General features: G+C 58.3%; 1 long non-coding RNA gene across 1 annotated transcript in view; it reads right to left on the bottom strand.

Annotated features, from left to right (window-relative positions):
• The window catches only part of LOC119975401, a 28,713-nt gene extending 12,449 nt beyond the window's left edge, over positions 1 to 16,264 (bottom strand). Inside the window, exons 1-5 of the long non-coding RNA XR_005462757.1 lie at positions 16,216 to 16,264; positions 14,708 to 14,865; positions 12,235 to 12,345; positions 5,758 to 5,945; positions 5,041 to 5,162 (exon numbers count right to left, since the gene is read on the bottom strand). This is a non-coding gene — a long non-coding RNA (uncharacterized LOC119975401). The remainder of the gene's footprint in view (positions 1 to 5,040; positions 5,163 to 5,757; positions 5,946 to 12,234; positions 12,346 to 14,707; positions 14,866 to 16,215) is intronic.
• Between the last annotated feature and the right edge of the window lie 252 nt (positions 16,265 to 16,516).

Raw genomic sequence — 16,516 nt, 5'->3', positions numbered from 1 at the left:
CTGCCCACTGCCCATCACACAGCCCACTGCCCATCACACAGCCCACTGCCCATCACACTGCCCACTGCCCATCACACAGCCCACTGCCCATCACACTGCCCACTGCCCATCACACAGCCCACTGCCCATCACACAGCCCACTGCCCATCACACTGCCCACTGCCCATCACACAGCCCACTGCCCATCACACTGCCCACTGCCCATCACACTGGCCACTGCCCACTGCCCATCACACTGCCCATCACACAGCCCACTGCCCATTACACAGCCCACTGCCCATCACACAGCCCACTGCCCATCACACTGCCCACTGCCCATCACACTCCCCACTGTCCATCACACAGCGCACTACCCATCACACTGCCCACTGCCCATCACACTGCCCACTGCCTATCACACTGCCCACTGCCCATCACACTGCCCATCACACTGCCCACTGCCCATCACACAGCCCACTGCCCACTGCCCATCACACTGCCCACTGCCCATCACACAGCCCACTGCCCATCACACTGCCCATCACACAGCCCACTGCCCACTGCCCATCACACTGCCCACTGCCCATCACACAGCCCACTGCCCATCACACAGCCCACTGCCCATCACACAGCCCACTGCCCACTGCCCATCACACTGCCCACTGCCCATCACACTGCCCATCACACTGCCCACTGCCCATCACACAGCCTACTGCCCATCACACTGCCCACTGCCCATCACACAGCCCACTGCCCATCACACAGCCCACTGCCCATCACACAGCCCACTGCCCACTGCCCATCACACTGCCCACTGCCCATCACACAGCCCACTGCCCACCGCACTGCCCATCACACAGCCCACTGCCCATCACACAGCCCACTGCCCATCACACAGCCCACTGCCCATCACACTGCCCACTGCCCATCACACTGCCCACTGCCCATCACACTGCCCACAGCCCATCACACAGCCCACTGCCCATCACACTGCCCACTGCCCATCACACTGCCCACTGCCCATCACACTGCCCACTGCCCATCACACAGACCACTGCCCATCACACAGCCCACTGCCCATCACACAGCCCACTGCCCATCACACTGCCCACTGCCCATCACACTGCCCACTGCCCATCACACAGCCCACTGCCCATCACACAGCCCACTGCCCATCACACAGCCCACTGCCCATCACACTGCCCACTGCCCATCACACTGCCCACTGCCCATCACACTGCCCACTGCCCATCACACTGCCCACTGCCCATCACACAACCCACTGCCCATCACACAACCCACTGCCCATCACACAACCCACTGCCCATCACACAACCCACTGCCCATCACACTGCCCACTGCCCATCACACAACCCACTGCCCACTGCCCATCACACTGCCCACTGCCCATCACACTGCCCACTGCCCATCACACAGCCCACTGCCCATCACACAGCCCACTGCCCATCACACAGCCCACTGCCCATCACACAGCCCACTGCCCATCACACTGCCCACTGCCCATCACACTGCCCACTGCCCATTACACTGCCCACTGCCCATCACACAGCCCACTGCCCATCACACTGCCCACTGCCCATCACACTGCCCACTGCCCATCACACAGCCCACTGCCCATCACACTGCCCACTGCCCATCACACTGCCCACTGCCCATCACACTGCCCACTGCCCATCACACTGCCCACTGCCCATCACACAGCCCACTGCCCATCACACAGCCCACTGCCCATCACACGTCCCACTGCCCATCACACTGCCCACTGCCCATCATACAGCCCACTGCCCACTGCCCATCACACAGCCCACTGCCCATCACACTGCCCACTGCCCATCACACAGCCCACTGCCCATCACACTGCCCACTGCCCATCACACAGCCCACTGCCCATCACACTGCCCACTGCCCATCACACTGCCCACTGCCCATCACACTGCCCACTGCCCTTCACACTGCCCACTGCCCATCACACTGCCCACTGCCCATCACACAGCCCACTGCCCATCACACAGCCCACTGCCCATCACACTGCCCACTGCCCATCACACAGCCCACTGCCCATCACACAGCCCACTGCCCATCACACTGCCCACTGCCCATCACACTGCCCATCACACAGCCCACTGCCCACCGCACTGCCCACTGCCCATCACACAGCCCACTGCCCATCACACAGCCCACTGCCCATCACACTGCCCACTGCCCATCACACAGCCCACTGCCCATCACACTGCCCACTGCCCATCACACAGCCCACTGCCCATCACACAGCCCACTGCCCATCACACTGCCCACTGCCCATCACACAGCCCACTGCCCATCACACTGCCCACTGCCCATCACACTGGCCACTGCCCACTGCCCATCACACTGCCCATCACACAGCCCACTGCCCATCACACAGCCCACTGCCCATCACACAGCCCACTGCCCATCACACTGCCCACTGCCCATCACACTGCCCACTGTCCATCACACAGCGCACTACCCATCACACTGCCCACTGCCCATCACACTGCCCACTGCCTATCACACTGCCCACTGCCCATCACACTGCCCATCACACTGCCCACTGCCCATCACACAGCCCACTGCCCACTGCCCATCACACTGCCCACTGCCCATCACACAGCCCACTGCCCATCACACTGCCCATCACACAGCCCACTGCCCACTGCCCATCACACTGCCCACTTCCCATCACACAGCCCACTGCCCATCACACAGCCCACTGCCCATCACACAGCCCACTGCCCACTGCCCATCACACTGCCCACTGCCCATCACACTGCCCATCACACTGCCCACTGCCCATCACACAGCCCACTGCCCATCACACTGCCCACTGCCCATCACACAGCCCACTGCCCATCACACAGCCCACTGCCCATCACACAGCCCACTGCCCACTGCCCATCACACTGCCCACTGCCCATCACACAGCCCACTGCCCACCGCACTGCCCATCACACAGCCCACTGCCCATCACACAGCCCACTGCCCATCACACAGCCCACTGCCCATCACACTGCCCACTGCCCATCACACTGCCCACTGCCCATCACACTGCCCACAGCCCATCACACAGCCCACTGCCCATCACACTGCCCACTGCCCATCACACTGCCCACTGCCCATCACACTGCCCACTGCCCATCACACAGCCCACTGCCCATCACACAGCCCACTGCCCATCACACAGCCCACTGCCCATCACACTGCCCACTGCCCATCACACTGCCCACTGCCCATCACACAGCCCACTGCCCATCACACAGCCCACTGCCCATCACACAGCCCACTGCCCATCACACTGCCCACTGCCCATCACACTGCCCACTGCCCATCACACTGCCCACTGCCCATCACACTGCCCACTGCCCATCACACAACCCACTGCCCATCACACAACCCACTGCCCATCACACAACCCACTGCCCATCACACAACCCACTGCCCATCACACTGCCCACTGCCCATCACACAACCCACTGCCCACTGCCCATCACACTGCCCACTGCCCATCACACTGCCCACTGCCCATCACACAGCCCACTGCCCATCACACAGCCCACTGCCCATCACACAGCCCACTGCCCATCACACTGCCCACTGCCCATCACACTGCCCACTGCCCATCACACAGCCCACTGCCCATCACACTGCCCACTGCCCATCACACTGCCCACTGCCCATCACACAACTCACTGCCCATCACACAACCCACTGCCCATCACACAACCCACTGCCCATCACACAACCCACTGCCCATCACACTGCCCACTGCCCATCACACTGCCCACTGCCCCGTCATCCCATTTGCCGTGGCCCTGGCCAATCCCTGAAACTGAACCCTCCATCAGTTGCGCACACCTTCCGCTGACGGTAGGCCACTCCACCCAGTGCTATCCTCCTCTTGTGGCTGGCTCAGCACTCTGATTGGCAACACGAAGCCCTGCTACCTTGTGATGTGCCTGCCTGACCCCCTCCGTAACCTGTACTGAATCGGGCCGAAGGTTCCTGGGTGTCGAGTGATGGGTGGGGTGGGGGATTGAGGGGGTACAATGCGGACAATCCCACCAGGATTCAGTACAGGGGCAGATTCCATCCAGCTTCCGGAGCGATTCCGGGGATTGGGACTTCTGGTCCGTGGTGAGGGTTAGGGAAAATGGGATTCCCCTGGGAGCGAAGGAGATTTGATCGAGGCGGCCAAGATGTGCGACAGGAAAAGCTGTTCCGATGGGGCTGATGATACAAGCACTAAGGGGACACAGCTTTGATATTTTGGGAAAGAGGAGCAGTTGGTGGGCTGGGGGTGGGCGGGGGTGGGCTGGGTGTGGGCGGGGGGGGGGGGGTTGCAGGATATGAGGAAGGACATTTTCCCGCGAGGGGTTGGGAATGTGGACAATGATCCGTTTCAAATGGATGGGTTCAAATGATGGGTTGAATGGATGGATCCCTCCAGCCCCCCCTTCCCCCGGGCTACCAGCATTTTACGCTCTCAATGAGCATTGATTGACATAAGGCAGGGGGAAACCCTTCCACTTGCATTGCACCCCACCCCCTAACTCGGTAGGACGTGTCACCTTGGAGACCTGCTAGCCAATTAGATTGGCCAACAGGTCACCCCTCCAGTGACAGTCGGAATAAGGCACTGCAGGGAATTCCGGAGGCTAAACCCAGGGGACGGTAGGAAAAGGGAAGAGCCGTGATTGGAGGGGGCATTCCCAGGGCGGGGAGAGTAGGGAAGGCCGGGGCATTGAGGGGCGAGGGGGTAGATGTGAGGGGAGATGATTGGGGTCTCGGTGGTGGGGATTGGACAAGGTTGGAGGATGGGGGGGGGTCATTGGGAAGTTCAGAGGTCACCGGGCCTTTAGGGGCAGGCTTCTCCAATCAGAAGGTTTCTTTTATTGGTGACAATCACCCCCCCCCCCCCCCCCCCCCTCCCTTCCCCTCCCTTTAGATTCTGGCTCCTATGCCAGCGAGCGACAGAGGGGCCTGTCAGAATTGCAGGCCCGGTTCTTCGCCAGGCCTCCCTACCCTCGGAGTCGCTGCAGTCTGTGAAGTCCTGGGTCTGCACGATCCTCTCCACGATGTCATCCGCATTGACCCTGGTGTCGCTCACCCACGACGGGCAGCTCTCGGGCGTCCGTGTCTTCCACCTGTAAACCGGGCAAAGGCAGGCGGGGACAGTTTAGTAAAGAGAACAGGCTGCTGGGGGGCGAGTAGAGGGCTGTGCAGGTAACCAACGGCGACACCGACGGATTGGGGCTCAGTGGGTCGCAAAGGGGAAGGGGACCAGGGAGAGGTCCTTGTTCAGAGTGACAGAGCGAGGAGCAGAGAAATTGGCTCCGATCTGAGAAAGGGGTGGTCAGACTTCATGTCGTGAGGGCTCAGCGGAAGCCCTGGTGTTCGAAGGTGGCGGCGGAGAGTTGGCGGCTCTACGTCCCGGGCCGGCGAGGCAAACTTACCCCTTTGGGGGTGCGCACCAGCCCTCCGCTCGGCGCGGCCAAAGGCCTGACGTTGACCAAAGACCCAGGATCCGGCCTCTTGGGTTCCTGGGTTCGAACCCCACCAGGGCAGGTGGTGAAATTGGAATTCCAAAAGAATTAAATGCCCTGTGAAAATAGGCACGGGCAGCAAAGGCTGGCACAGCAATCACACCCACGTCCCAAGAGTGAAACATGTTTGACACATCAGAGGGAGGCCGCACCCTCCACCCTCCTCCGCCCGCCCATCCCCCCCTCCCTCCCTTACCTTAAGGATCGATCGGAGGGTCGAATGGGGAGTGGGGGCTTCTCGAACGTCGCCGGTTCCTTGGCCCCGCCCTCGATGTCAGCCGCGCTGCTGGGGCCCAGAGGAGAAGCCGCTGCTGCTGGACGATAGTTTGCGTCTGCGGATGGGCTCGGAGAGGCTGGCACAACGCGAGTGCTCGGAGCTGTAACCTGGGAGGGAGGGGGGGATGAAGCATGGGTTAACTGCAATTGCCAAACGTTCAACCCAATTCCACTGGGCTGGGACAGTCCATTTGACCCCCCCCCACCCCGCACGAGCTTCCCCTCCACCTCGTTCCCCCTCCACCTCGTTCCACCTCCATCTCGCTTCCCCTCCACCTCGTTCCCCCTCCACCTCGTTCCCCCTCCACCTCCCTTCCCCTCCACCTCGCTTCCCCCTCCACCTCGCTCCCCCTTCACCTCGCTCCCCCTCCACCTCCCTTCCCCTCCACCTCCCTTCCCCTCCACCTCCCTTCCCCCTCCACCTCGCTTCCCCTCCACCTCGCTTCCCCTCCACCTCGCTTCCCCTCCACCTCGCTTCCCCCTCCACCTCGTTCCCCCTCCACCTCGTTCCCCCTCCACCTCGTTCCCCCTCCACCTCGCTTCCCCTCCACCTCGCTTCCCCTCCACCTCATTCCCCCTCCACCTCGCTTCCCCTCCACCTCGCTTCCCCTCCACCTCGCTTCCCCTCCACCTCGCTTCCCCTCCACCTCGTTCCCCCTCCACTTCGCTTCCCCTCCACCTCGCTTCCCCTCCACCTCGTTCCCCCAATCAACACTGATCGTGAAGGAACGCAGAATCTCGGCCGTAATTTCTAATTATTGCTCCATTGAACGGACGTGCCAAAGAGTTCTGCAGATGGGAGTAAAATGTGGGAAGATGTGAACTTTGGCAGGAAGAATTGTGACGAAAGTAGGAATTTCTGATACATTGGATTTTAGGGATTTGGTTGCTGTGAGGGTTAAAAGTCTGGGTAGGATTCCACCTTCCCGCTCCTACTGCCAAGGGGGATTCCGGCTAGGGTAGTCTCCAGAGTGTGGGTGGGAGAAGGGAAGGTCTCCGACATCTATAAGGAGCTCCTGGGGTCAGCGGACACGCAGACTGAGGAGCTGAAGCGTGAGTGGGAGGAGGAGGTGGGAGGAGAGATGGAGGATGGTCTCTGGGCGGACGCGTTGACTCTGCTCACAACATGTGCCAGGCTCAGCCTGATACAGTTTAAGGTCGCTCACCGGGCTCACATGACAGTGGCCCGTGTAGAAGTGGAAATGAAAAATGAAAATGGCTCATTGTCACGAGTAGGCTTCAATGAAGTTACTGTGAAAAGCCCCTAGTCGCCACATTCCGGCGCCTGTTCGGGGAGGCTGGTACGGGAATCAAACCGTGCTGCTGGCCTGCTTGGTCTGCTTTCAAAGCCAGCGATTTAGCCCAGTGTGCTAAACAGCCCCTGATAGGTGTGCGGGAGGACCAGCGAACCATGTCCACATGTTCTGGACATGCCCGAAGCTGAGGGGATTTTGGCAGGGTTTGCAGATGTCATGTCTACGGTGTTAAAAACAAGGATGGCGCCGAGTCCAGAGGTGGCGATTTTCGGGGTGTGGGAGACCCGGGAATCCAGGAGGGGAAAGAGGCAGACGTTCTGGAATTTGCCTCCCTGGTAGCCCGGAGACAGATACTATTAGCTTGGAGGGACTCAAAGCCCCCGAAGTCGGAGACCTCGCTATCGGACATGGCTAGCTTTCTCTGTTTGGAGAAAATCAAGTTCGCCGTGAGAGGGTCACTGTTAGGGTTCACCCGGAGGGGGCAACCGTTCGTCAACTTCAGCAGAAGGGGGGGGGGGGGGGGGGGGGAGTTAGTTTAGCTTAGAGTAGGGGGTTAATAATAGGTGGGACCTGTAAGGGAGGAATCAGGGGTTTTGAACTTATAGACTTATGTAGGTTATTTATTTTGTCGTTGTTGTAAAACCAAAAATATCTCAATAAAATGTTTATTTTTTAAAAAAGGTCTGGGTTGGTGTGCGACTGCTGTGGTCACGTTTTGTAAAAAATCCCAGTTTGAAAGGTTGGGGAGCCAGGGGTGTAACTAGAGCATCATAAAAAGCTTGGGCTAGTGGAATGCTGTTTAGATTACGGGGATTTCCTGTGGAGTTAATTAGATTTCAGTTTAGGAAGAGGATGCCATTCCTGGGTGGAGCTAAGGCAGCAGGCTATTTGAAGAAAGCAGGTCAGCGCGGTTCTGATCTGAAGGAAATTGTGTCCAGAGGTCAAGCAGAATGCTCCCTGCAGGTCAGTGAAAAGGTATGTTAGCAGACAGAAGGGCAGTGTGGTTGGAAAGGTGAACAAACCAGCTGGAGCATCTTCTGAAGACATACAGCCAGCGTTTCTGCATGTTTCAGACAGGATTCAGATCTTGTCTTTAAAGCAGTGTGAAAAGTTCTCTGTTTCTCGAAGAACATGGGCGGGATTCTCCGACCCCCCGCCGGGTCGGAGAATTGCCGGGGAGGTGGCGTGAATCCCACCCCCCCCCCCGGCCGATTCTCCAGCCCGCGATGGGCCAAGTGGCTGCCCGTTTTTTGGCGTAAATTAGAGTAGGTCCTTACCGGCGGGACCTGGAGGCGGGGTTGGCCTCCGGAGTCCTCGGGTAAGGGAGAATCCCGCCCCAGATCTGTAAAGCCAGTATTCCTGAATGCTAGTGGTATTTAATAGTGGATTGAGAGCTGAGATTTGTGTTCCTGTTGTTTGCGTGGAAGTAAAGATAGCAGTTAAGTGTTACTGTATTCACTGTATTAATTATCATTGCTTATGGTGTGATGTTACTTTCTGGTGTGATGTTGAAGATATTTTAATACTGTGTTAGTAACAAAGAATTAATATTCCAAACCCCTGTTTAGCGTGAAATCTCTCAGAGCAAGGTTTCCCCACAATATTACAAAATTAAAATAAAATATTGAGGTTTCTGTCCAGTGTCCAAGTCGCTGCTGGGGTTTTGTCTGGTGTTTAGAAGATTGAGCGGGGATCTTATTGAAACATTTTACATCTTGAGGGGACTTGACAGAGTGGATGTTGAGAGGATGTTTCCCCTGGTGGGAGAATTGGAGAGACCAGTAATTGGAGAGGCGGTAAAAAAGTGTGAGGTTATGCACTTTGGAAGGAGGAATGGAGGCACAGACTATTTTGTAAATGGGGAAATGCTTTGGAAATCAGAAGCACAAAGGGACTTGGGAGTCCTTGTTCACGATTCTCTTAAGGTTAACGTGCAGGTTCAGTCGGCAGTTAGGAAGGCAAATGTAATGTTAGCGTTCATGTCGAGAATACAAGACCAGGGATGTACTTCTGAGGCTGTATAAGGCTCTGGCCAGACCCCATTTGGAGTATTGAGAGCAGTTTTGGGCCCCGTATTTAAGGAAGGATGTGCTGGCCTTGGAAAGGGTCCAGAGGAGGTTCACTGGAATGAAGAGCTTGTTGTACGAGGAACGTTTGAGGACTCTGGGTCTGTACTCGTTGGAGTTTAGAAGGATGAGGGGGGGATCTTATTGAAACTTACAGGATACTGCGAGGCCTGGATAGAGTGGACGTGGAGAGGATGTAGGAAAAATTAGAAGCAGAGGACACCATCTCAGACTAAAGGGACGATCCTTTAAAACAGAGATGAGGAGGAATTTCTTCAGCCAGAGGGTGGTGAATCTGTGGAACTCTTTGCCGCAGAAGGCTGTGGAGGACAAATCACTGAGTGTCTTTAAGACAGAGAAAGATAGGTTCTTGATTAATAAGAGGAATCAGGGGTTATGGGGAGAAGGCAGGAGAATGGGGATGAGAAAAATATCAGCCATGTTGAATGGCGGAGCAGACTCGATGGGCCGAGTGGCCTAATTCTGCTCCTATGCCTGTTTTTAAAGCAGAGCTGAATAGATTCTTGATTAACGAGATGGGGGGTGAAAGGTTATTGGGGGTCGGCTGGAATGTGGGGTTGAGGTCAGAATCAGATCATCCAATGATCTTATTGAACGGGGGAGCAGAATCGATGGGCCGAATGGCCTGATCCTACTCCTCATTCGGATGGCAAATCACAGGGAGCTGCACAGGTACAGTATAAAACACCGATTGTCACGCTGAGTGGCATTACTTTGGATGAACAAATCGTTTGGTCAAGCACGTAGGTTATAAGCAATGTCTTCAAGGGAAAGAGAGAGAGAGAGATGGGGAAGCCGATAAAGAGGGAGATGGAGAGGCAGAGAGAGAAAGAGAGAGAGAGGAGGAGCCGAGAGAGAGGGAGTTAGAGAGAGAGAGGGAGAGGCTGAGAGAGAGAGAGCGATGAAGAGGCCGAGAGAGAGATGGACAGTCCGGGAGAGAGAGAGAGATGGAGAGAGAGATGGAGAGGCCGAGAGAGAGAGAGATGGAGAGGGAGAGAGAGAGAGAGAGGGAGGTGGAGAGAGCGAGATGGAGAGAGCGGGATGGAGAGAGCGAGATGGAGAGAGCGAGATAGAGAGAGCGAGGTGGAGAGAGAGAGATAGAGAGAGCGAGGTGGAGAGAGGGAGATGGAGAGAGCGAGGTGGAGAGAGGGAGATGGAGAGAGGGAGGTGGAGAGAGGGAGGTGGAGAGAGGGAGGTGGAGAGAGCGAGATGGGAGGTGGAGAGAGGGAGGTGGAGAGAGGGAGGTGGAGAGAGGGAGGTGGAGAGAGCGAGATGGAGAGAGGGAGATGGAGAGAGGGAGATGGAGAGAGGGAGATGGAGAGAGGGAGATGGAGAGAGCGGGATGGAGAGAGCGAGATGGAGAGAGGGAGATGGAGAGAGGGAGATGCAGAGAGCGAGGTGGGAGGTCGAGAGAGGGAGGTGGAGAGAGGGAGGTGGAGAGAGGGAGGTGGAGAGAGCGAGATGGGAGGTGGAGAGAGGGAGGTGGAGAGAGGGAGGTGGAGAGAGCGAGATGGAGAGAGGGAGATGGAGAGAGGGAGATGGAGAGAGGGAGATGGAGAGAGCGAGATGGAGAGAGCGGGATGGAGAGAGGCGAGATGGAGAGAGCGAGATGCAGAGAGCGAGGTGGGAGGTGGAGAGAGGGAGGTGGAGAGAGGGAGATGGAGAGAGCAAGGTGGAGAGAGGGAGATGGAGAGAGCGAGATGGAGAGAGGGAGATGGAGAGAGGGAGATGGAGAGAGGGAGATGGAGAGAGGGAGATGGAGAGAGGGAGATGGAGAGAGGGAGATGGAGAGAGGGAGGTGGAGAGAGGGAGATGGAGAGAGCGAGATGGAGAGAGGGAGATGGAGAGAGGGAGATGGAGAGAGGGAGATGGAGAGGGCGAGGTGGAGAGAGGGAGATGAAATGAAATGAAAATCGCTTATTGTCACGAGTAGGCTTCGATGAAGTTACTGTGAAAAGCCCCTAGTCGCCACATTCCGGCGCCTGTCCGGGGAGGCTGGTACGGGAATCGAACCGTGCTGCTGGCCTGCTTGGTCTGCTTTATAAGCCAGCGATTTAGCCTTGTGAGCTAAACCAGCTAAACCAGAGAGAGGGAGATGGAGAGAGGGAGGTGGAGAGAGGGAGATGGAGAGAGGGAGATGGAGAGAGGGAGGTGGAGAGAGGGAGGTGGAGAGAGGGAGGTGGAGAGAGGGAGATGGAGAGAGCGAGATGGAGAGAGCGAGATGGAGAGAGCGAGATGGAGAGAGCGAGATGGAGAGAGCGAGATGGAGAGAGCGAGATGGAGAGAGCGAGATGGAGAGAGGGAGATGGAGAGAGGGAGATGGAGAGGGCGAGAGGTGGAGAGAGGGAGATGGAGAGAGGGAGATGGAGAGAGGGAGATGGAGAGAGGGAGATGGAAAGAGCGAGATGGAGAGAGGGAGATGGAGAGGCCGAGAGGTGGAGAGAGGGAGATGGAGAGGCCGAGAGGTGGAGAGAGGGAGATGGAGAGGCAGAGAGATGGAGAGAGGGAGATGGAGAGAGAGAGAGATGGAGAGAGGGAGATGGAGAGAGGGAGATGGAGAGAGGAGATGGAGAGAGGGAGATGGAGAGAGGGAGATGGAGAGAGGGAGATGGAGAGAGGGAGATGGAGAGGCCGAGAGGTGGAGAGAGGGAGATGGAGAGGCCGAGAGGTGGAGAGAGGGAGATGGAGAGGCAGAGAGATGGAGAGAGGGAGATGGAGAGAGGGAGATGGAGAGGCAGAGAGGTGGAGAGATAGAGATGGAGAGGCAGAGAGATGGCAGGAGGCTTGTCCTGAGCTTGGGGCCTCCGCAATGCCGAGGGAGTCTCTTCATAATCCTGAAGGCCCATCAGCTCCCACCTCCATGCCCCCCCCCCCCCCCCCCCCGCCCTACCCTGCGACTCCAGGCACCCTCTCCTGACCCCCCCCCCCCCCCCCCGCAGGTCCCCTGCGACTCCAGGCACCCTCTCCTGACCCCCCCCCCCCCCCCCCCCCCCCCCCCAGAAAACCATTCTCTTTCTTTGACTGGAGCAGCCAAGGTAGCCGCTGTTGACCCACCGGAGACTTTGGAATAGAGGCTGCCGAAGCTGGAGGTGGAGATGCGGGCCTGTCGACCTTGACCCGACTCCTCTGGGGTGGTGGCCGCACTGTCCGGGTCCTCGCAGATACCTGATGGGTCAGAGGAGCAGGGTCAATCCCGGAATCACTGGGCCCTGTCCTCGCCTCCCACTCACAGGGCGATGGCCCTCCCAATCCAGTGTACCCCAGAACCGCAGGGCACGTGAAGGATCCAACGTGGCACATTTAGCCTCGCTCAACGAGGGGACGAATGTCGCAGGGCTACAGGGATGGAGCAGGCGACGGACTGGATTGCCCGGCAGAGGGCCAGCATGCAGCCAATGGGCCGAATGGCCTCCTTCGAAGCTCATAACCACTCCATAACTCACTCTTGCCTCCCATTCTGGAGATACCCACAGTACCGACTTGACACTCCCAATATAATCAGGTGGGTACCGTCTGAGGGGGAGTAAAAGATCCCACGACATTATTCGGAAGAAGAACAGGGCTCATTCTCCCGAGTGCTGTCTAAAGCCGTCTCTGATACCTGGCTACACATTCCCAGAGGGTGCAGTAGCTGCTTGTGTGAGGGGGTTACAAAGTGGCATTGATTACCCCTCCCTCGTTACCCCACAGGCGGTGTTAATGGGCCTTCCCCTTGAACCGTCACTCTCTGCAATGTGCCCCTGCGATAGGACTCGCCTTGTCCCTCTTGCTGAAGAAAGTTAGAGCTGATATACAACAGGAGCGAAGTTGTGCTGAATCTGTAGAAAGCCTTGGTTAGGCCCCAACTAGAGTACTGTGTCCGGGTCTGGGCACGGTATTCCAGGGAGGGGTGAGGGTCCTGGAGAGAGTGCGGAGGGGGACTTACCAGACGGCAGCAGGAATGAGGGGATTTTAGTTACAAGGTTAGGGTTGGAGGAGCTGCGTTTGCAACAGTAACAGTCAGTAAGCCGACAAGACTATCATATTACTGACTTTATTACTTACCACTCCCAGAGTGGGGGAAAGGACAGTGTCTGACCCCCCACCCAGTCCCAGAGTGGGGGAAAGGACAGTGTCTGACCCCCCATCCAGTCCCAGAGGGGGAAAGGACAGTGTCTGACCCACTGTCTCACCCAGTCCCAGAGGGGGAAAGGACAGTGTCTGACCCACTGTCCCACCCAGTCCCAGAGGGGGAAAGGACAGTGTCTGACCCACACCCAGTCCCAGAGGGGGAAAGGACAGAGTCTGACCCGCTGTCCCACCCAGTCCCAGAGGGGGAAAGGACAGTGTCTGACCCACTGTCCCACCCAGTCCCAGAGGGGGAAAGGACAGTGTCTGACCCACACCCAGTCCCAGAGGGGGAAAGGACAGTGTCTGACCCACACCCAGTCCCAGAGGGGGAAAGGACAGTGTCTGACCCACTGTCCCACCCAGTCCCAGAGGGGGAAGGGACAGTGTCTGACCCACTGTCCCACCCAGTCCCAGAGGGGGAAAGGACAGTGTCTGACCCACTGCCCCAGCCAGTCCCAGAGGGGGAAAGGACAGTGTCTGACCCACTGTCCCACCCAGTCCCAGAGGGGGAAAGGACAGTGTCTGACCCACTGTCCCACCCAGTCCCAGAGGGGGAAAGGACAGTGTCTGACCCACTGTCCCACCCAGTCCCAGAGGGGGAAAGGACAGTGTCTGACCCACACCCAGTCCCAGAGGGGGAAAGGACAGTGTCTGACCCACTGTCCCACCCAGCCCCAGAGGGGGAAAGGACAGTGTCTGACCCACACCCAGTCCCAGAGGGGGAAAGGACAGTGTCTGACCCACACCCAGTCCCTGAGGGGGAAAGGACAGTGTCTGACCCACTGTCCCACCCAGTCCCAGAGGGGGAAAGGACAGTGTCTGACCCACACCCAGTCCCAGAGGGGGAAAGGACAGTGTCTGACCCACTGTCCCACCCAGTCCCAGAGGGGGAAAGGACAGTGTCTGACCCACTGTCCCACCCAGCCCCAGAGGGGGAAAGGACAGTGTCTGACCCACACCCAGTCCCAGAGGGGGAAAGGACAGTGTCTGACCCACTGTCCCACCCAGTCCCAGAGGGGGAAAGGACAGTGTCTGACCCACTGTCCCACCCAGTCCCAGAGGGGGAAAGGACAGTGTCTGACCCACTGTCCCACCCAGTCCCAGAGGGGGAAAGGACAGTGTCTGACCCACTGTCCCACCCAGTCCCAGAGGGGGAAAGGACAGTGTCTGACCCCCACCCAGTCCCAGAGGGGGAAAGGACAGTGTCTGACCCACACCCAGTCCCAGAGGGGGTAAGGACAGTGTCTGACCCACACCCAGTCCCAGAGGGGGTAAGGACAGTGTCTGACCCACTGTCCCACCCAGACCCAGAGGGGGAAAGGACAGTGTCTGACCCCCACCCAGTCCCAGAGGGGGAAAGGACAGTGTCTGACCCACTGTCCCACCCAGTCCCGGAGGGTAAGACTTAATCTCTTACCTGAACCGATGATGAGCGACCTACTCTTGGGCAGCCTCAGGGAGTTGGGCCTGTTTGGATGGTGGGTTCCACTCTCCCCTCCAGCGTCTCCTTTACAGTCCGGCTCGAGCGAGTCCTCACTGCCCATGATGGTGTTCAGCTTGACCTGTGACGGAGGCCTGGAGGGGACAAATTGGCAAATAATCAGCACGGTGACCAATCCCCCCCCCCCCCCCCCCCCCCCCCCCCCTCGTGGCTCTGTAAGATCAGACTTTCGCAAAGGCCCTTGGCAGGTTTTTACGCCAAGGGACCCTCAGGCTTCAGGGATCGAGGAATCGAATACAAAAGCAGGAGGGTGGTACTGAAACTTTAGACAGCCTTAGTTAGGTCCCAACTGGGGCACTGTGTCCAGTTCTGGCCACCCCACTTTAGGGAGGGCGTGAGAGTCCTGGAGTGGGTGGGCAGAGAGATTTACCAGAATGGTTCCAGCGATTTCAGGTACAAGGTGAGGGATGGAGGAGCTGGAGTCGTTCACTTTGGAAGGAGGGAGATTGAGGGGAGAGTGGATCGAGGTGGGCAAGGTTAGGACAGGTATCCAGAAGATGGACAGAGACAATCTATTCCCATTCGCTGATGGCAGGAGGAGACACTGATTCAAGGGCACGAGATACGAGGAGTGGGGGGGGGGGCATGCGAGGAAGAACGTTTTGATCATCCCCAGCGAGCGTCAATGAACTGGATCTCGCTGCCCACGAGGAGGGATGGAAGAGCTGAACAATTTCCAAGGGACACGGGGATAGAGCGGTTGACGGGGGTGGGGGGGGGGGGGGGGGGGGGGGGGGGGGGGGGGGTAAGCGGGTGACAGGCGGATTGCCCCACTGAGAACCAGCATGGACGCAACGGGCCAAATGGCCTTGTCCAGGGCAGGAAAGGGCGCGAGTGGCCTGCGCGCAATACCACATGCCGCCTGGGAGTGGCAGTGTTGCTCTGAGAGTGTCAGGGCGACCCACTTTCAGCTGAGCCATGGGCGCCAGCTTCGAAACCCCAGAGCGGCCAGAGCAAGAAGGGGACACTTGCGGATCGAGTGGATGTGGAAGACCCCCGGGGCTCTGTTTCGAGGAAGGGCGAGGGGGTGCGAGGCCGTGAGGGGGTGCGAGATCATCCCTTCACCAACGGCAACTGTACGAACAGGAAAAACGACCATCCACTCGTTGCCGTGGTTGCTGACTGTGGCATCTTCCTGTGCGCCAACAGGCTGCCACCCTTCCTCCGCCCGGTCGGTGGCTGCCCTCCAAATATCCTTTCAGTGGCTGGGCCAGGAGAAGAGGGAGAGGGAAAGGAGAGCGAGGGGCGAAGGTGGAAGAGAGGGGCAGGGGTGTGTGGTGGGTGGGGGGGGGGGGGGGAGCAAGGGACAGGCTTCACGATGCCAAGTTCACTTGCAGAGACAACCCGAGCCCGTCAGTTCGTCCAAGATCGACAGAGGGCGGTAGAGGGCAGCACCCCTCCGAGAGGCACGGGCCAGTACTCACGTCTTGAAGCAAGGGTCTCCCAGCAACAGCTGCATACTGACAGAAACCTGGGACAGACAGAGTGGCACAGCACAGAGATGGAGAGAGAGAGAGAGGTGGAGTGAGGGATAGAGAGAGAGGAGAGAGGGAGACACAGCGAGAGAGAAGATAAAAGGGCAGAGAGCCATACGGAGGGACAACCGCGAGAGAATGAGAGAGAAAGATAACGAGAGAGAGAAAAACAGAGAGACAGACAGTGAGAGAGAGAGAGAAAGAAGAGACAGAGAGAGAGAGAGAGGGAGGGAGAGACAGAGAGAGGAGA

The sequence above is a fragment of the Scyliorhinus canicula genome, chromosome 13, assembly GCF_902713615.1.
Source record: "Scyliorhinus canicula chromosome 13, sScyCan1.1, whole genome shotgun sequence".
Taxonomy (NCBI): domain Eukaryota; kingdom Metazoa; phylum Chordata; class Chondrichthyes; order Carcharhiniformes; family Scyliorhinidae; genus Scyliorhinus; species Scyliorhinus canicula.
Note: the sequence above shows the minus strand (reverse complement) of the source record. Positions and strands in the feature narration are given on the sequence as shown.